This window comes from Hyla sarda, chromosome 5 (assembly GCF_029499605.1).
Source record: "Hyla sarda isolate aHylSar1 chromosome 5, aHylSar1.hap1, whole genome shotgun sequence".
Taxonomy (NCBI): domain Eukaryota; kingdom Metazoa; phylum Chordata; class Amphibia; order Anura; family Hylidae; genus Hyla; species Hyla sarda.
In genome coordinates this window covers 159846460-159868470 of record NC_079193.1, presented here as the reverse complement: position 1 = coordinate 159868470, position 22011 = coordinate 159846460, and the positions used below count along the sequence as shown (strand labels likewise).

Here is a 22011-nt window from a genome sequence, read left to right as displayed (position 1 = left end):
GGCTTCAATGGTCAGCAGCAATTTTCCGATTTTTCACAAAATTTTCAAACTCAGTATTTTTCAGGGACCAGTTCAGGTTTGCAGTGGATTTGAAGGAACTTCATATTAGAAATACCCCATAAATGACCCCATTATAAAAACTGCACCCCCCAAAGTATTCAAAATGACATTCAGTCAGCGTTTTAACCCTTTAGGTGTTTCACACGAATAGCAGCAAAGTGAAGGAGAAAATTCACAATCTTCATTTTTTACACTCACATGTTCTTGTAGACCCAATTTTTGAATTTTTACAAGGGGTAAAAGGACAAAATTTTTACTTGTTTTTGTAGCCCAATTTCTCTCGAGGAAGCACATACCTCATATGTCTATGTAAAGTGTTCGGCGGGCGCAGTAGAGGGCTCAGAAGGGAAGGAGCAACAAGGGGATTTTGGAGAGTACGTTTTTCTGAAATGGTTTTTGGGGGACATGTTACCTTTAGGAAGCCCTTATGGTGCCAGAACAGCAAAAAAAAAACACATGGCATACCATTTTGGAAACTAGACCCCTCAGGGAATGTAACATGGGATAAAGTGAACCTTAATACCCCACAGGTGTTTCACGACTTTTGCAAATGTAAAAAAAAAAAAAAAAAATTTTACCTAAAATGCTTGTTTTCCCAAAAAATGTTTATTTTTAAAAAGGGTAATAGCAGAAAATACCCCTAAAAATTTGAAGCCCAATTTCTCCCGATTCAGAAAACACCCCATATGGGGGTGAAAAGTGCTCTGCTGGCGCACTACAGGTCTCGGAAGAGAAGGAGTCACATTTGGCTTTTTGAACGCAAATTTTTCTCTGGGGGCATGCCGCATTTAGGAAGCCCCTATGGTGCCAGGACAGCAAAAAAAAAAACCACATGGCATACCATTTTGGAAACTAGACCCCTCGGGGAACGTAACAAGGGGTTAAGTGAACCTTTATACCCCACAGGTGTTTCACGACTTTTGCATATGTAAAAAAAATTTTTTTTTTTACCTAAAATGCTTGTTTTCCCAAAAATTTTACATTTTTAAAAAGGGTAAAAGCAGAAAAAAAAAACAAAATTTGTAACACAATTTCTCCCGAGTACGGCGATACCCCATATGTGACCCTAAACTGTTGCCTTGAAATACGACAGGGCTCCAAAGTGAGAGCGCCATGCGCATTTGAGGCCTAAATTAGGGATTGCATAGGAGTGGACATAGTGGTATTCTACGCCAGTGATTCCCAAACAGGGTGCCTCCAGCTGTTGCAAAACTCCCAGCATGCCTGGACAGTCAACGGCTGTCCGACAATACTGGGAGTTGTTTTGCAACAGCTGGAGGCTCCGTTCTGGAAACAGTGGCGTACCAGACGTTTTTCATTTTTATTGGGGAGGGGAGGGGGGCTGTGTAGGGGTATGTGTATATGTATATGTGTTTTTTTACTTTTTATTTTATTTTTTGTGGTAGTGTAGTGTAGTGTTTTTAGGGTACAGTCGCACAGGCGGGGGTTCACAGTAGTTTCTCGCTGGCAATTTGAGCTGCAGCAGAAAGTTTGCGGCAGCTCAAATTTGCAGCCAGATACTTACTGTAATCCTCCGCCCATGTGAGTGTACCCTGTATGTTCACATTGGGGGAGACATCCAGCTGTTGCATAACTACAACTCACAGCATGCCCGTTGGCTGTCGGTGACTGCTGAGAGTTGCAGTTTTGCAACAACTGTAGGCACACTGGTTATGTATCACTGAGTTTGTGACCTAACTCAGTGTTTCACAACCAGTGTGCCTCCAGCTGTTGCAAAACTACAACTCCCAGCATGTACGGTGCATGGTGTACGGTGACTGCTGAGAGTTGTAGTTTGCAACAGCTGGAGGCACACCGGTCGTGAAACACTGAGTTAGGTAAAAAAAAACTCTGAGTTTCACAACCAGTGTGCCTTCAGCTGTTGCAAAACTACAACTCTCAGCAGTCACCGACAGCCAACGGGCATGCTGGGAGTTGTAATTATGCAACCAGCAGATGCACCACTACAACTCCCAGCATGCACTTTAGCTGTTTGTGCAAGCTGGGAGTTGTAGTTATACAACAGCTGAAGGTACACTTTTCCATAGAAAGAATGTGCCTCCAGCTGTTGCAAAACCATAAGTCCCAGCATGCCCATAAGGGAATGCTGGGAGTTGTGGTGGTCTGCCTCCTGCTGTTGCATAACTACAGCTCCCAGCATGCCCTTTTTGCATGCTGGGAGCTGTTGCTAAGCAACAGCAGGAGGCTGTCACTCACCTCCAACGATCCAGACGCTGCAGGTCAGTCCCGCCGCCGCAGCTGCTCCTGGGGCCCAGATCCCAACAGGGGCGCCGGGGATCGGGGTCCCCAGCACCCGGGGTGCACGTCCCGCACCCGCTCCTCACGTCCTCCAGAAGAGGGGCGGAGCGGGTGCGGGAGTGACACCCGCAGCAGGCGCCCTGATTGGTCGGCCGGTAATCCGGCCGACGAATCAGGGCGATCGTGAGGTGGCACCAGTGCCACCTCACCCCTGCAGGCTCTGGCTGTTCGGGGCCGTCAGAGACGGCCCCGAACAGCCAGTAATTCCGGGTCATCGGGTCACTGGAGACCCGATTGACCCGGAATCGCCGCAGATCGCTGGACTGAATTGTCCAGCGATCTGCGGCGATCGCCGACATGGGGGGGCATAATGACCTGGGCGATATGCCGGGATGCCTGCTGAACGATTTCAGCAGGCATCCGGCTCCGGTCCCCAACCGGCTAGCGGTGGGGGCCGGAATTCCCACGGGCGTATGGATACGCCCTCGGTCCTTAAGGACTCGGGATGCAGGGCGTATCCATACGCCCTATGTCCTGAAGAGGTTAAAACTTAAATAAGTTAACATAAACAGCCTGTGAAAATCCAGGTACTTCCTGGTTTGTGAAGGAAGTGGAGAGCTGCAGACCAGCAGCTCCTGTGCTTGTTTCCTGTGTAAGCTGCTGGGAGGAGCTGCTTTCAGAGAGTTGAGCAGGTCACATGGTTAGAGAAGCAGTAAATATAGATGAGGGAGGTGTGTGTGCTTCAGCCAATCAGGGGCAATCACACACTGAATTACTCTCGGCTCCCTGAGAGCTGAGAAAGAGGGAGTCTGACACTGCAAAGTGATGTGTCATCTACATGTAGACAACAGTCATTATGTGTGATAAGAGCTACTGGACTTTCTGCCTGGAAGAAAAGTTGAGAGAAACAGGGTATGTGCTCAGCAAAGATTACACTTATACATTACAAAGTTACAAAATGTTAACATATGCAGCTATATAAAAGGTAATTTATTTTGGCTATAGTTCTCCTTCAATAAAAAACGTAGATACCTGCATTTAAATAGACTACTGTAAATGTACACTAATCAGAATGCACAAATCAAAAACATGCAATGCATCCGGAAAGTCTTCAGACCCTTTCCCTTTTTCCACATTTGTTATGTGTATTGGACTAAAATGACAAAGTGAAATTTGAATGTTATAAATATTTTCTAATTCATTAAAAAGGAAAAATGTATTAGTATTCAGACTCTTTACTCAGTACCTAGTTGAAGGCAGAAATTACAGCCTTCAGTCTACTTGAATATGATGCAGCAAGTTTTGCACACCTGGATTTGGGGATTTTCTGTCATTCTTCTCTAAGATTAGCCATTTTTAAGTCTTTCCAGAAATGTTAGACTGGGTTCAGTTAGGGTTTATGCTGACCACTCAAGAACATGCACAGAGTGGTCTTTAAATGGGCACTGTCAGATACAAAAACTTTTTATATGTTGTACATATTGGCAAAACATTAAAGGGGTATTCCAGGCAAAACATTTTTTATATATATATCAACTGGCTCTGGAAAGTTAAACAGATTTGTAAATTACTTCTATTAAAAAATCTTAATCCTTCCAATAGTTATTAGCTTCTGAAGTTTTCTGTCTAACTGCTCAATGATGATGTCACGTCCCGGGAGCTGTGCATGATGGGAGAATATCCCCATAGGATCTGCACAGCTCCCGGGACGTGAGTCATCAGAGAGCAGTTAGACAGAAAACAACAACTCAACTTCAGAAGATAATAACTATTGGAAGGATTAAGATTTTTTAATAGAAGTAATTTACAAATCTGTTTAACTTTCCGGAGCCAGGTGATATATAAAAAAATACGTTTTGGCCTGGAATACCCCTTTAACCTTTCTAATATGCTTCATAAGAAAATGTTATTTCCTTTTCATAGAAATTATGCCTTATAAAATCACAGCTTTGTCCAAGCTGAAGCACAGGCATGGAAAAAGTCCAGTAAGTGAGGGTAGGCTAGTACTCCTCTGTGCTATCTCTTGTCTGATAGCACTCCTCTGTGGTCTCTTGTCCTATCTAGAGATGAGCAAATTGTAGAAAAATTTGATTTGGCCGATTCGCCAAATTTACCCCCAAAATTTGGTTTGATAAGAATTTATTTGCGACAAATCGCTCATTAGGGGTGTAGAACACTTTGCCTTGCTGAGTTAGTGAAATAATACGGTTATTCAGTATGACGTGAAGATCAGAGGTGTCACTATTAGAATCACTGTCACAGAGTGGCGCAATGACAGAGCCTGGTGGTGGCATCAGTATGAGGAGACCATATAGTGGCTGAACGACACAGCGTGGAGGTGGCGGCAGCATGAGGAGAACATATAGTGGCTGAATGACACAGCCTGGAGTTTGCGGGAGCATGAGGAGAACATATAGTGGCTGAATGAAACAGCCTGGAGTTTGCGGCAGCATGAGGAGAACATACAGTGGCTGAATGACACATCCTGGAGTTGGCGGCAGCATGAGGAGACCACATAGTGGCTGAATGACACAGCCTGGAAGTGGTGGCAGCATGAGGAGAACATATAGTGGCTAATAACACAGCCTGGAGTTGGTGGCAGCATGAGGAGAACATATAGTGGCTGAATGACACAGCCTGGAGTTGGCGGCAGCATGAGGAGACAACAAAGTGGCTGAATGACATAGCCTGCAGTCAGCGGTAGCATATAGTGGCTGAATGACACAGCCCGGAATTTGTGGCAGCATGAGGAGAACATATAGTAGCTGAATGACACAGCCTGGAGGTGGCAGCAGCATGAGGAAAACATATAGTGGCAGTATGAGACAGCTTGGAGCAAGCATCAGCATGAGGAGAACATGTGGCAGAATGAGACAGCCGGAGCTGGCATCAGCATGAGGAGAACATATGGTGGCAGAATGAAATATGGTGGCAGTCCTGAAAGTGACTATGAAAGGACAATGCGCTCCACTAAGCTTAAAACAGCATTTGTCTACAGCACCAGCAGGTGTGTACTTTTGGCTTGCCTTTCACAGTATCTAGGCCCTTAAGACTTTAACAGGAACAAAATAGTACACTGATGTGACTGGAAGGTTAATCACTGCTGGAAAAATGCTTTTCGGTGCAACACACAGCGCTGTCGGTCCCTCTCTCTGCAATAAAAGGCTGAAGTGACTGGCCGCAAGATGGCTGCCGATTGTACAGGGCTGTGACATCACAGGGGTGGCTGGCTGCTGATAGGCTGCATACTGCATGTGATTCAGGGTCATCCCGCCTACCCTTGTTCCCGCCTTCCCAGAGTTCTGTGCCCCATGTCCTCACCTGTGGATTTGCCATTTTACATGCCCTGGAGCCTGGACTGGAGCCTGGACTGCACTAAACTGAGAAGAGACCTGTATTACATTGCAACACCGACATCTACTATGTCCACATTTATATATGTCCCTATGACAGTCTTATGTCGTATCCTATATAAATCTACTAGAGGAAAAGCTTAGAGAGATCAGCTGCCGCATTTGCAGATACTTTTTTGTTAAATGTAGTTGTTATGATTTTATTTTGTAAATTGACTTGTGACACTGTAGTGTGTGTACAAATCTAACAAAAATATCCCTGTACAACGTGTGAGGTAAATTTCTATCCTCCGCACATAGTAGCCAAAGTGGTCTAGAGGAACAACAGCTTATAAACACAGAACTTTTACACGCAACCAGTTATTTATTACTCTATGATTATATTGAACATTTTACTAATTGAGAAATACACAAAGAAAGAAAGAAAAAAAGTTTAAGGTAATCCTGTTGTCCCAGAATGGAGAATTGAGACCACTTTTAATCATTGCTTGACTTCCACTCAAGACTGAGATTTCTGTTTTGTTGACCAAATATTGGTCAAATACTCATTACTGGTGGATTTTATCTAGACTTGTCCTATGCTAAAATCCTGTGAAGCCCTCAAACCTTATGTCTAGCTACGCAGTGCATAATGAACTGTTCAGTGAAGCATATAAAATGTAATAAGGGACCTGAGGACCAATTTCCATTAATTCTTCAATAGTCCTTTTAAATAAGAGTCAGTGCGCCTTCAAGACCAGAGCTTGTAACCGAGTATTGTAAGAAATGTGACTTGGAAAGCCCATTCTGCTGACACTAAGAAAATGAATTCTCTAGTGGATACGAGTAAAGATTCAGAAGTGAGAGGTTCTCCACACAAATTATCATCCTTGGAATATCTGCCCATTCTATTATAATACACTTGACACGCTTTCTATTTCTGTCATCGGTAACATAGTATGTCACAATCTGGTTTAATTAGTCCCCAGGCAGCAAGTGACAACAGAATGCCAGAGGGGACACGCAGCAGATCATTGTGTGCGGTTTAGGATACCCTAATTGGCGGTCTGATTTACACACAGATTATTTCTCAACTGCCTCAGTGGTTTGTTACAATGGCCTTATGCGTCTTTTCTAGGCTAGTATCTGCCATCGGTATGTGTGGTTGTTTTATTTCTACATTACATAAAGCAGTGATCAAGAGAGTCATTATTGTCTCTGGGTTAATTTTCTGGAAATTTCTATGTAGAATTTCATTTTTGCCTAAAATAATCCAAATATTTTTTGAGGTATTATTTTACTGTAGCAAAATACCGTATTTTTCGTCCTATAGGACGCACCGGCGTATAAGACGCACCCAATTTTTAGGGGCAAAATCTATAAAAATAAAGATTTTGAACCCAATAGTGGTCTTCAACCTGCGGACCTCCAGATGTTGCAAAACTACAACTCCCAGCATGCCCGGACAGCCAACGGCTGTCCGGGCATGCTGGGAGTTGTAGTTTTGCAACATCTGGAGGTCCGCAGATTGAAGACCACTGCAGGAGGAGGTAATACTCACGTGTCCCCGCCGCTCCGGACCCGTCACCGCTGCCCTGGATGTCGCTCCATCGCTGTCGCCATGTCCCCGTCGCTCCGGAACGTCTCTGCTGCCGGCCGGGTATCCTCGCTCTCCGTCACCGCCATCACGTCGGTACGCACGCCGACGCACATACGCGATGACGTGATGATGAGGAAGGAGAGCGCCGGCCATACAGGGGATCCCTGAATGGAGAAGACACCGAGGAGGCAGGTAAGGTCCCCCCCCCCCGGTGTCCTGTAAGCATTAACCTGGCTATTCAGTCGGGCTGTTCGGGACCGCCGCGGTGAAATCGCAGCGGTCCCGAACAACCCGACTGAACAGCCGGGTTAGTGTCACTTTCCCTTCAGACGCGGCGGTCAGCTTTGATCGCCGCGTCTGAAGGGTTAATACAGGGCATCACCGCGATCGGTGATGTCCTGTATTAGCCGCGGGTCCCGGCCGTTGATGGCCGCAGGGACCGCCGCGATAGGGGGAAAAAATATGGTATACAGCAAAATGAACCTTCCCCACCTTTTTAAGTAAAGGGTAGCAATCCTGACATTTTCATCGAGGTGTCAGTAAGTGATAAATCTACGATCAGCATGTTATGTATAGATAAGTGGTGTGACATAGGTTGTTCACATCTCCCTTTTAGTATAATGTTACATGTAAATTATAGACTAGACTATGGGATTTGTGTGGGTTAACACACATTTCTAATAAAATTAAAAACTTGAAAAGTCAAGATAATTAACTGCCATCAGTCTCCACGACTCCCCTGGACTCTGTTATATTTTAGTCGTGTGACAAAAGTCCACGTGGTCAAGTTTTCCAATAGCGGAAGCCATAGTGATTGTGTTGTCCACAGAGATGTGACTTGTTGATGTGTGGAGCAAGAGTTTACATGAGGTCACTTAGATGAGATGTTCCGAAGGTCACAGGAGCACCTGGAGCTAAGGAGATCGCAGAAGGCTCCCTGTCTTTTAAAATACTCTTTAAATCCCTTTTAATGCAGCTAGGGGTAGTACCATGGCACAAAGAGTACCATTACAAGGGCATTATTAAGTTATGCTCTGATATAGGCACCACACATTCCCCAAAGGGCCATTCCCATCTTATAAAGTGATAGTATGCAATTAGAATATGCCATGACCTTGTGATTAGTGGATGTTTGACCTGTGGGACCAGGTCAAATTCCTCAGAATAAAAGGAGTGGCACCAAACGATCAAGAGCCTAGGTTTGAGGTTTTCAGTTAATCTGTTAGTTTTGGATTATTTGATCATGTGGTGCCTTGAGCCTGTATTTTTTTCCTATGGAAATCTTAGTACAAAGATTAAAAAAATTAAAGAAAACTACCATATACACTAAAAACACTCAGTTTGAAATATCCAGACATAACATAATCTCCGACCAGCATCTCAATGAGATAAGACCTCCCTAGGGACAAATTTTCCCATTTTTACAGATACAAATTGGATCCAAACGATGCCTGATTTGGATATCTCTGACTTCATTTATGAATGCTCTTTCAAAAACTTACAGTAATTCATGACTAAAGGTGTTATACACTATCACTAAGGAGTATGTACAATTTGACACATAAAGGAGTATCTTTGGATTGGAAAACACCAAAAAAGATCAATGAGCTAGCAGGACCAGGAAATTCTTAAAGAGGCACTGTCATTGTTGAAAACTTTTGATATATTGCGGGACTCATTATAATATGCCATTTCACAATATACAACTGTATACAAAATGTAAATTTTCACCCGAAATTAAAGCTCAAAATTGCCGCCACTATGGGTCGCCTTTCTTTTAGCCAGACAGACTAGTCTAGATTTTGCAACATCCTGGATACCGGCCGTAAAGCGTGCCGATATCCAGTATAGGCGATCCCTGCAGTATCAGGTAGAGTATATGTGCGGGCACGCACTGCCTGTGAACGAGCACAGGAAGCGCGAACACACAGGCAGTGCGGAAAAAATTCACGGGCCCTACTGGAGTTTTTGTCTTTCACAGACCCTATGGTGCAATGCTCTGCAGTCTGCTCATACCCCCACCTATATAAGAATTTACATACACACACATGGGGGGGGGGATATGTGTACACTGTAGAGCATTGCACCCTAGGGTCTTCTACAGACACTGAAGTGCAATGCTCTGCAGTCTGCACAACCCCCCCCCAATGTGTATAGCAGTGTGTGTGTATGTACATTCCTATACAGGTGGGGGTATGTGCAGAGCATTGCACCCTATTCTGTACTACTGACAAGGGTGCAATGCTCTGCATATACCCATACCTGTATAGGAATGTACATACACACACACCCAGAAAGGAAAGGGTTACAGAGTAAAGAGGAGTCCAGGCTCGCTCCCAAGACTCAGAGCAGATGAGTTATCACTGTGAGGGAGACAGATAGACACACCCCCTCCAGCCAGCAAGATGAAAAAGTAACTCAGCAGCAGATAAATGCTTTTTTCTCTCGATATATAGGTCCTAGACACATACAAATTATATGCACTCTATCAGGATTAGGTACTGAGTAACATATGACTTTTTTTTTTTTTTTTTTTTTTGCACTATGACAGGTACGCTTTAAACATGGTCTCAGCGGTTGCGAGAAAGGCTATTTTATAAACTTGTATCTCCCACCTACCTCTCCCCTCACAAATTATTCATACAAAAATAGTTTTTCCTTCTTAGAATGGATTGGGTTGACACAACCCATCTGAAAGAAACCTGAGTGCCTAATGTCACTTGGGAAAACTACATTACTATGTTCCCTTGCTCCCTCCCAGAATTTAGGACAAACTCAAGACACACTTTAAAACCACCACGTGGTACCTGAAACAAGAGCTACAGGGTTACCCTCCCATTTAACTAAACTACACATACTAATTGTACCACAGAAGGGTCCATAGATTATTCTTCCCTTCACCCCCCCCCCCCCCTCTTCCTTCTATCCTATCAACATGTTATGTTCTACTTTTATGATACTGAGCCTCAGATCCTACTCAATTTGACTACGACTGTGTTCACACAATGTTTTTTCAGGTATAGCCCTATGTTAAAAAGTAATTGCCCCCCCCCCCCCTTGCTAAATCATGAATTTACTGTGGCTATTCACATTTGTGGTGTCCCGGCACCGTATTTCATACTGTGCCTTGGTTATTAGTCCCCAAAGTCAGATTCCCTAGGACTAGCGGGGTTCGCTTCCCTAATTAGCCCATAGTCACCCCTTAGTAACTTGATATTTATGAATATTATCTTTGTAAATATGTATATTGTGTTACTCACTTGTTTTAGCGTCGCAGGACCTGCGGGTCATGTGACATGGTTCAGAACTCTATGGTATGTTGAAGGACCTTGGGTGGTTCTTAAGTCACGTGTTCACCCATAATGCCGTGTAACGGTGAGTGACAGTTGTTTTGGACCAATCCAAAACGGCCCGCCCCTGCCCATATGAGGGAGCCGCGGTCATTGATCGCTCTTTTGGGTTGCTGTCACTGAATGAGGTAGGACCTCCACAACTTTCAAGTACGTTTACTAGGCCAAAGCCTTGCGGCCTCGGCCTACACCACAGCGGTTATAGATATACAATTCCCCGCTACTCTCCGCAAGATCACTGGACCTAAACGTACCCCTAAATCCAGCAGATCTATGCAACGGAATCTTCCTGAAGCTAAATTGAGCCTATCAGATCCCAACCAACTGTCAATCGCTGCTCAAATACAAATAGACTTTGTTCATGGACTGTTATTGCTATTGTCTGCTTCAGAAAATCTTCAGTAAAAAGTTCCTGCAAGTTTCAGTTGACAGTGGTTGTGGACAATCCATTTATTACGCATTCACCTATCGTTCTTGGGAAGGGTGGCGATAGGCCCAGCACCATTACAGTATTTAACCCACACCCTGGCGTCACGAGTGACAAGGGTTAACAGCGCCCTTTATAATTCAGAAAAAGCAACACCCCAACTACCCTATACCCCCACCAAGACACCACAAAGCGTTTGGAAGTTGAGTTTGAGTACAATTTCACTTGTCACACTCACGCCTGAATACTGATCACATAAAGGAGTACTCTGGGATAGTATTAAGACGTATCCCTTTTCCTAAGAATAGGGGATTAGTGTTGGATCGCGGGAGGTCCGACCGCTGGTACCCCCCACCCCCCACCCCCCCCCCCACCCCCGCGATTTCCCACCTGCCCCAGCTCTTCTGCTAAATGGGGTGTGTCGCCCACCACAAAAAATGGCGGCCGACACGCCCTCTCTATATAGCTCTTTTGGAGAGCCGGAGCCCAGCACTTGGGAATCTTCAGCTCTCCCATAGAGCCACATGGAGGAGGCATGTCGGCTGCCACTTTGTGCAGGGGTCGATACACTCCATTCAGAAGGAGATCCAGGGCCCTGTACAAGAGATCGCGAGGGGTCCAACCTCTAGTTCTGACACTTATTCCCTATCCTTAGGATGGGGGATACTTTTTTTTTTATCCCAGAGTACTCCTGTGATGTAGGCCCAAAGATCTCAAGACAACAAGACATCATGCTGTGATCCAAAGATAACTTTCTAGCCAAACCCAGTAGTGGGTCTAAAACTGCAAATCTTTCAGTTTTCTCTGTATCGGTTCCACTCCTGGTTTTGGCTACAAATAAAGATCAAAACACTAACCAAAATACTGTGTGTGAACCCAGCCTCATCATCCGTTAACAACGAATTACATTACATCTCACCACATATGCCTATAGCTTAGGATCAATAAGTAAAACTACATCATGGATCAGGCATCCTAGGTCAGTATCACCCATCCTTTCTTATGCCATATTGGTTATTTACAATTTTTTCTGTGTTTTGTTTGGCCTGTATATATTTTCTTTTTGCCTTACGGACATCAGCATTTTCTTATTATATCTTCCTCTATAGTGGCTAACTACAGGTTATATGGCCACTGTGATGATGTGTTTGTAATGTAATGCATGGCTAATTGACTTTTACTGTTGTACAACAAACTTTACTATACAGTTAAGTCTAAAAAAAAAAAATTAAAATGATGCATAACTTGTAATTACACAAAAGTTACGCCTAATTTACTTAGAAGTGGACAAATCTTTAAGTGACATTTTCCTTCAGTCAAATAGTAATAATTATGCTATTTATAAGCCTTTCTCTATTTTTACTCAGCAATATTGAGTATTCAGGATTTTAAATTATACCGTAAGCTGTGCATAAATCCACTGCTGGAGAAGAATGAATTATGTAGGCTCTCGCTGTCTTCACCTGGTATGATGTAGGTAACATTACTTGCCTGCATGACATTTATCGAAGGTATTAGATATCTTGAATAAATATTTCCAGAGTATCCTTTATAAGTTCAGATTTTATTAACCTAAAAATACACAGATGGATCATTCAGCAATGTACTGTATTTTTCGCCGTATAAGACGCACTTTTTCTTCCCCAAAACTGGGGGGGAAAAAGTCGGTGCGTCTTATACGGCGAATACACCCCTATCACGGCGGTCCCTGCGGCCATCAACGGCCGGGACCCGCGGCTAATACAGGACATCACTGATCGCGGTGATGCACTGTATTAACCCTTCAGACGCGGCGATCAAAGCTGACCGCCGCGTCTGAAGGGAAAGTGACACTAACCCGGCTGTTCAGTCGGGCTGTTCGGGACCGCTGCGATTTCACCGCGACGGTCCCGAACAGCCTGACTGAATAGCCGGGTTAGTGCTTACAGGACACCGGAGGGGGGACCTTACCTGCCTCCTCGGTGTCTTCTCCGTTCAGGGATCCCCTGTATGTCGGCGCTCTCCTTCCTCGTCATCACGTCATCGCGTACGTGCGTCGGCGTGCGTAATGACGTGATGCAGCAGAGACGTTCCGGACCGACGGGGACATGGCGACAGCGATGGAGCGACATCCAGGGCAGCGGTGACGGGTCCGGAGCGGCGGGGACACGTGAGTATTACCTCCTATGCAGTGGTCTTCAATCTGCGGACCTCCAGATGTTGCAAAACTACAACTCCCAGCATGCCCGGACAGCCGTTGGCTGTCCGGGCATGCTGGGAGTTGTAGTTTTGCAACATCTGGAGGTCCGCAGGTTGAAGACCACTATTGGGTTCAAAATCTTTATTTTTTTAGATTTTGCCCCTAAAAATTGGGTGCGTCTTATACGCTGGTGCGTCCTATAGGACAAAAAATACGGTAAGTAGAATTTGTTTCAATATACAGTATGTAACAAAAGTGAGTTTGCCCTCACATTTGTGCATATTTTATTATATATGTCAACAATGAAGAAATGACATCTGAAGAAATCTGCTGCAATGTAAAGAATACAGCCTGTATAACAAGGTTTAGCGTTGTGTCCCCTTAAAATAACTGAACACACAGACATTAAAAGGGTACTCCGGCCCTAAGACATCGCGATCAGGCATCTCATCCCCTATCCTTTGGATAGGGGATAAGATGTCTTAGGGCCGGATTAACCCTATACAACAAAAGTAAGTAAACCTGAGTGGAAGTGGAAATGTCAAAATTCTTTAAAGGGGTACTCCGGCCCTGAGACATCTAATCCCCTATCAAAAGGATAGGGTACAAGATGTCTCACCGGAGGGGTCCCGCCACTGTTGACCCCCGCAATCTTGTATTCGCCACCCACCTCTCTGAGCTGCACGCCACGGTGCCAGCTCACAAACACTAGCATACACACACACATAACAGGGATTACAACTCCCAGCATGTGTCATTCAGGAGTCCCCCCCCCCCTCCTTCACACATAGAAATCATCCCCAGTCCGAGATTTATTCACCTGCAATCTATACATCCCCAGCCTGTGCACTTTGTTATCCTCCCCTTCAGATAACCCTCTTATCTTCTCTGTCTTCTTTCAGTGCAGACCTGCGTCCTCAGAAGTATGTCCTCTCTCCCCCTGCTCTGTCTACTTTCTCTCATGCAGACCTGCATCCTCCGGGAGGGGGAGATGAGGGGGCATGGCTTCTTTTTCTCATGCAGACCTGCATCCTCCGGGAGGGGGAGATGAGGGGGCGTGGCTTATTTTTCTCATGCAGACCTGCATCCTCCGGGAGGGGGAGATGAGGGGGCGTGGCTTCTTTTTCTCATACAGTTCTGAAAGAACAGAGAAGGAAAAAGCCCTGACATGTTGTCCACAGCCTAATCCTAACATGCCTGACGTTGTGGACAACAGTAAGAGATCCAACACAGAACTGCAGAATTTCCTAGCCCATGAACGACACATGCTACACAAACACATAATACATGTCAATTGCAAAAAACATGAACATTAAAAGAAGATGCAATATAGCCAAAAATCTTAACCACCGGAGTACCCCTTTAAATACTGTTATACAGTCTGTGCACTCACTACTTTACATTGTCATTTCTTCAGTGTTGTCACATCAAAATATATAATAAAATATTAACAAAAATGTGCAAGGTGTATTGTATATAATTGCTTCAACAAATATATTAATGCTAAATATATGATATATTATTTCATAAGAAAATTTTAAGCAAAAATGTAACCATTAAACTCTTAGGGACGAAGAGCGCACAGGTACGCCCTTCTGTCCTGGTACTTAAGAACCAAGGGCATACCTGTACGCCCTGGTCCCACTTCCGCAGGTTGAAGCTTGCTTACGAGCTGAGCAGGTTTCATACCCGTAGAGTCCCGGTTGTAATCAGCAGCCAGGACCCATGGTTAATCCCAAACATCGCCGATTGGGCCGATGCCTGGCTTTAACCCTTTAGATGCTGCAATCAATGTTGATAGCGGCGTCTAAATGCAAGACTTTGCCAATTAGCTCAGGGAGCTGAACGGGAGATGAGCGGCTAAATTGTGGGGCCCAATCAGCTGAGTGGATGGTGGGAGGGCCCTTACCAGTCTCCTCCCCATCCGACCAAAAAGTGTAAAAAAAAAAAAAAAAGCGTATGAAAATGAGCTCCTCCCCTAATAAAAGTTTGAATCCCCCCCCCCCCCCCCACCCCCCATCAAAAAAAAATTGTACCAATGAAAACTACAGATCACATCATAAAAAGTGATCCCTCATACATCAGCGTATGCAGAAAAATAAAAATAAGTTATGGGGGGGGTCAGAAAATGACAATTTTACAGAAACTAATTTTGGTGCATGTAGTTAAAAAAAATGTAAGTAGTAAAATTGAATAAAACCTATATCAATTGGGTATCCGTGTAATCCTATGGACCTACATAATAAAGATAAGGTGTCATTTTTACTAAAAGGCGAACTGTGAAGGAACGGAAGCCCCCAAAAATTATGAAAAATTGCATTTTTTTTTTCTATTTCACCCCACAAATAATTTTTTTTATGGTTTTGCTGCAGATTTTGTTATCAGTGATGTCTATACAAAGTACAATTGGTGATGTAAAAAATAAGCCCTTATATGGGTCTGTAGGTGCAAAATTGAAAGCGGTATGATTTATAGAAGGGGAGGAGGAAAATGGAAGTGCAAAAATGAAAATTGTCCTTGTCCTTAAGGCCAAAATGGGCTGGGTCCTTAAAGGGGTAAAATCCCCTGGAATATTTTTTTTTTAAATAAATCAACTGGTGCCAGAATGTTAAACAGATTTATAAATAACTTTTATTTAAAAATCTTAACCCAGTAATTATCAGCTGCTGTACATTCCACAGCTATCTCTTTTCGTTTAGAATTTCCTTTATGTCTGACCACAGTGCTCTCTGCTGACACCTCTGTCCATTTTAGGAACTGTCCAGAGCAGGATAGGTTTCCTATGGGGATTTGCTTCTACTATGGACAGTTCCTAAAATGGACAGAGGTGTCAGCAGAGAGTACTGTGGCCAGACAGAAAGGAAAATCAAAAAGAAAAGAACTTCCTCTGTAGTATACAGCAGCTGATAAGTACTGGAAGGATTAAGATTTTTTTAAATAGAAGTTATTTACAAATCTGTTTAACTTTTTGGCACCAGTTGATTTTTTTTTGTCCAGTGGAGTAACCCTATAAGGGGGTGAAGGGACCTGTCATCATATTTTACCATATACAGTGGTCCCTCAACATACGATGGTAATTCGTTCCAAACGACCCATCGTTTGTCGAATCCATCGTATGTTGAGGGATCCGTGCAATGCAAAGTATAGGAAGTTATACCCACCTGTCCCCGCCGCTCCGGACCGCGTCCTCACCGCTCCCGATGCTGTCCCAGGGGCTCCCGATGCTGTCCCGCTGCTCCGGTGTCTTCTTCGGGATCCTCTGGCTTCTTCCGCATCTTCTGCAGGGTCCGGGCCTCGCTTTCTGGTGACGTTATTACGCTGCTGCGCCGGCACGGCGTGCATAGTGACGTAATAACGACGCCGGAAAGCGAGGCCCGGACCCTGTAGAAGATACAGAAGATGCCGGAGGATTGCAAAGTGGACCCGGAGCAGCAGGGATAGGTGAGCGAACCTGTCCGGGTTGCTTAAACTGCTATCCGACAGTAGCTTAAGCATTTTGCGCTGTCGGATAGCAGTTAATGCGATGGCCCCAACATATAAAAGCATTGTATGTCGATGCTGACATCGACATGATATGGCCTCTGAGAGGCCATCGTATGTCAATTTTATCATATGTCGGGGCCATCGCATGTCGGGGGGTTACTGTATAATGCATTGCAACGGGTTATATAGGCTATAATCTTCTTCCTCACTATCCCCGGGAGACATTCCTGCCAGCAGGGATGGTGAGGATATACAGTTTGAAAGTGTGCTCTGCTGGCCCCATAAGTAGTACCCAGGGTAGGAAGCTATACTCACCTAGTCCAATCTGCTGCGGCTGTAATCACGCTATCTCAACTAGATTTGGACCCAAGGGGCACAGTACATTGGAAAGCCCCAGCATTCACTATGTGGTATAAATGACATGTTAATGTTGGGTTGAGAGTTAAAACAATTCCTATATAACCAAATGTATATAAATTTGGAACGTTTGCGTAACAAAATAACTTTAAAAAGAGAAATAGTGGAGCTGTGTCAAAGCTTGTTCTTTGTGGAATCCGCTGTAGTTATTATTAATACATTTTAAGGTACATGCAACTTTTTTTGATAATTATATAATATTCTTAGTTGCCAGGTTGACCAAGACCAGCTTTTTTTTTTTTTTTATTATAATAAGTGACTATTTTTTTTTTTAAATCTTTTTTATCTAATAGGCTTCCATTCATGGCAGAGATTTGGATCATTTGAAGCTGTCTGGCTAATCCATTGAGCTGACATGGGAGGCGATGGGATACAGAGGAAGTTCCCTCCTTTGTCACCCATTTAGATACCATAGTCTCTTTTAACCATGACTTTTACCACCAACAGTAAGAGTTAAATGACCAAGACTGAAGCAGGTGCTAAGACTAGCCATTCCAGCAAGATGCCAGCTGAATGTTGTGGCTGACAGCCTCTATTGGAGGTGCAGACTGATCACTGTATTGTAAATGTATGTTGGGTCATGCAAACTACCCACACACTGCACCATACATTTTCAGTGCACGGCTGAAAGGGGTGAAGAGTGACTTGTCAGCTCTCATGTCATATCTGTTTTAGTGAATGCATGTACTCGCTATAAAATGACCATGCTTTGCGCAGACAAATTAATAAATCTGGCCTTACATATAATTGTGGGATTGTCATATGATCCCACAATAAAACACTTCAGAGAGATTGGCTGCAGGCCTATATTCTACTGATAGGCCAATCCACACAATTCAGATAGCTAAAAAAAATATCAATCACATCAATCTCCTTCCCAGAAGTGATGACAGACTGAGGCTACACGACTAACACCATTAAGGCAGAAAGAATCCTAAATGAAGAGAGGAAATTGGATTTCCATTTCCTTGAGTTCCCGCCAAGCTAACTGCATAAAAAAATGTCCTCTTCAAGCAAGAGAACTGTTTATTTCTTAAAAAATTTATGATGAACCTTGATGTGAGATGTAACTCCTATTAGCTAGGACAGTTGGATACATTAACCCTTCACAGTGGTAACCATGTGATTTTTGAGCTCCTCTTGTTGTTTTGAGCACCTGAGGTTCGCCTCCATGGTGAACAGCTATTTGTAAACCACAAAATGGTGCTGATAGCAACACTATATAACAATAAGATAGCAACATGCAAGTAAATAAAAGCATAAATAAATGCATAAATAAATCTGGGAAAACCCATAGAATAGATGTAAACCATGTGGGGCTAGACTCACGTCTTCCTATCCCAACGCACGTTTCGCTGTTGAGCGCTTCATCAGGGGGTGGATAACTTCTGGCCTGGTGGTATATATATATATATATATATATATATATACAGCCTACCACAAACAACAAAATAATAATGTACATATAGGTGGGCCAATAGCTTTACCTATTGTTACGCCGAGCGCTCTGGGTCCCTGCTCCTCCCCGGAGCGCTCGCGGCGTTCTCCTCTCTGCAGCGCCCCGGTCGGACCCGCTGACCGGGAGCGCTGCACTGACACTGCCGGCGGGGATGCGATTCGCACAGCGGGACGCGCCCGCTCGCGGATCGCATCCCAATCGACTTACCTGTCCCGGTCCCCAGCTGTCACGTCCTGGCGCGCACGGCTCCGCTCTCTAGGGCGTGTGCGCGCCAGCTCTCTAAGATTTAAAGGGCCAGTGCACCACTAATTGGTGCCTGGCCCAATCTGTGTAATTAGCTCCCACCTGCTCCACGCCTTTATAACCTCACTTCCCCTTCCCAGCATTGCCGGATCTTGTTGCCTTGTGCCTTGTGAAAGCGTTCCTGTGATTGCCTTGCCAGTGTTTCCAGACCTTCTGCTGTTACCATTGACTACGAATCTTGCCGCCTGTCCTGACCTTCTGCTACGTCTTACCTCGCCTCTGTCTAGTCCTTCAGTCCCACGCCTTTCTCAGCAGTAAGCGAGGTTGAGCTATTACCGGTGGATACGACCTGGTTGCTACCACCGCAGCAAGGCCATCCCGCTTTGCGGCGGGCTCTGGTGAATACCAGTAGCAACTTAGAACCGGTCCACCGGTACGGTCCACGCCAATCCCTCGCTGACACAGAGGATCCACATCCAGCCTGCCGAATCCTAACACCTATATTGATTTCCCACACACATTTTCTCATATATCTTATACTCAGATACGTTGTATATGGAATTTTCTTTTTTTATGTCCACTATGTGTGCTGGCACCATTTTAGTGCATATTTGTTGTTCATTTAAATATGTTTGTGATAATAACGATAATTGTGTTTTATTCTATATGCAAGAATAGATCCAAGAGAAAACAGCCGAACGATTTGTGGACCACTCAAGTCGCTCTGACGACCAGTCTGGTCCCTCTGGAGAAAAAGTCACGACCCAGAAAAGTGCCAGCCCTTTAGGAGGCGCATTAGGAGAGGAGGCAGAAAAAAGACCTGCCCGAGCCACAAGATCCCAGCAGCGGAAACAAGTTTCGTGGCGGCAGTAACAGAGGGTAAGAAAATTATAAATAACATTATCAATCTAACTGAGACTGTCTTACCAAAAGACTGTGTCAACCTCCTGAATAGAGGCCTGATTTTTTGTGTAACTGAAGCCTTTGACGAGTTGAACTTTTATATTGACTTATTCAAATCAGTCCGAAAAATGGGACTTAAAAAGTTCTTCTCCAAAAATGAACAACCCACTGGGCTAGGAAACCCGGGGGAAAACCACTAAATGTGGGCCCCCTCGGTTTCAGTGTAACTACCAATTTAAGTGATGATCTCATTACGGATGGAGAATTGTTGTTCAGTCTTAATGAGGTAGAAGGTTCTAATTTGGAGTTAGAGGTGTCTGAGAAGGAACTGGCCTTTAGGGGTGGGAATAGGTCCACATTCTGCCCTCCCCCCACAGATTCGGGGGGGGGGGGGGGGGGGGGGAATTTGGACCTATTCACTAAATTAGTTACAAATTATGTTAAATCTTTACATTACCCCTAGGTAAACCCTAATTTGCTCCCTAGTGAACAGAAAGCCCTCCGCTGGTTGCGTATGCATCGTGAATTAATTTTCCGCAAAGCAGATAAAGGAGGCAATATTGTAGTGCTCAGCAGGGAGCAATATAGGAAGGAATCGATGAGACAACTGAATGACTCACGGGTGTATACTATATTGCAAGAAGATCCCACCTCTAGATGATCTCACCTCTAGATACCAGTCACAGCTGCAATCTCTACTTAGGAGATACGTGGAAAGGGGAGTTATTTCCAACAACACAGCAGTTAGATTATTCCCAAAATACCCGAAGCGTCCTTATTGATATTACCTTCCGAATATCCACAAGTCACTGAGCCAACCCCTGGGATGACCTATCGTCTCGGGGATTGGCTCGGTGACTGAAGGTCTGTCGAAGTATATAGATTGGATCTACAGGCACTTGCTGGAGGGTTTACCAACCTATCTAAAGGACACGAGTCAATTTTTGGAAACTTTAAAATCAGTCCCTTGTCATTCAGGTTTAAGTCTAGCCTCCATTGACGTAGAAAGTCTCTACACCAGGATCCCACAGTCTGTGGGAGTCAGGGTGGTTAGGGACTTTCTAGTCAACCTCAAACAGGATGAAGAACTGACCAATTTTATGTGTGAGTCATTGGAGTTTATCTTGTCCCACAATGCGTTTACGTTTGGCGAGAGATGGTACCGACAAGACTCAGGAACGGCAATGGGCACGCCGGTGGCATGCTCATTTGCTAATCTATACCTAGCTGGTTTTGAGAAAAAATAAATTTTTACCGTAAAAAACACGTTTGTGGGTCTTGTCACTGCCATCTCTCGCTATATGGATGACATTTTTGTTGTCTGGTCAGGGACACAGGCGCAATTTGAAAAGTTTGTTGAATACCTCAACAATAACAAAGACATGAATATGAGATTTACCTCGGTTTTTGGGGGCTCGTCGCTGGAGTTTGTTGATGTGAGGGTGGAAGTGGGAGACCATGAATGGATCACGAGGGGTTTTAGAAAACCCACGGCAGTTAATTCTTTACTCCATTATGAGAGTTTCCACCCCCCTCACATTAAGAGATCCCTGCCTAACAGCCAATTTGTTAGGCTTAAAAGATTGAATACTACCTCTGAATCTTTTGATCTGCAGGCAAAAGAACTTACAGGTTGTCTGATCGACAGAGGGTACCCTGGTAAACTGGTGGAGGAAGTTTATCGGAAAGCGAGAGACTGGGAAGGCACAAAGTTCAAAAAGAAACAAAGAGAGGATAGGCTTGTCTTCCCTTTTAACCACTCCCCGTTGGATACCACCGTACAGGATGCGATCAGACGGCACTGGCATCTAATTGAAAATGACGAAGATTTAAAGAGTATAGCATTAAATCAACCTCTTTTTTCATACTGTAGAAACAAGACACTAGGCAGTTTGTTGGGCTCCAACCAGTTTTCCACCCCTACCAATAATTGGCTACGGCAGCTTAGATTGCAGGGAAACTATAAATGCAAACAATGTGCATATTGCTGCCATAACCTTGAAGCGAAATTCCTGAAATTGGGTGGGGTGGATTGGGAAGTGCAGCAATTTATTACTTGCAAAACAAAATTTGTTGTTTACACCCTGACATGCCCGTGTGGGAGATTCTACCTAGGTAAAACGATTAGGAATCTATACGTCAGGGTAAGAGAACACATCAAATCTATTGCCACAGGAGTTGGATGCCCACGTCTCATTGAACACATCAGGAAGGACCATAAAGGAGATGTAGGAGCATTAACATTTGCGGGAATAGAAGTGGTCCATTGTCCAAAAAATGGTGGTGACCGTAATAAAGC

General features: G+C 44.4%; 1 long non-coding RNA gene across 1 annotated transcript in view; it reads left to right on the top strand.

Annotated features, from left to right (window-relative positions):
* The window catches only part of LOC130273556 (uncharacterized), a 41253-nt gene extending 21567 nt beyond the window's left edge, over positions 1-19686 (top strand). Inside the window, exons 2-3 of the long non-coding RNA XR_008844041.1 lie at positions 17401-17648; positions 19488-19686. This is a non-coding gene — a long non-coding RNA (uncharacterized LOC130273556). The remainder of the gene's footprint in view (positions 1-17400; positions 17649-19487) is intronic.
* Positions 19687-22011: the final 2325 nt, after the last annotated feature.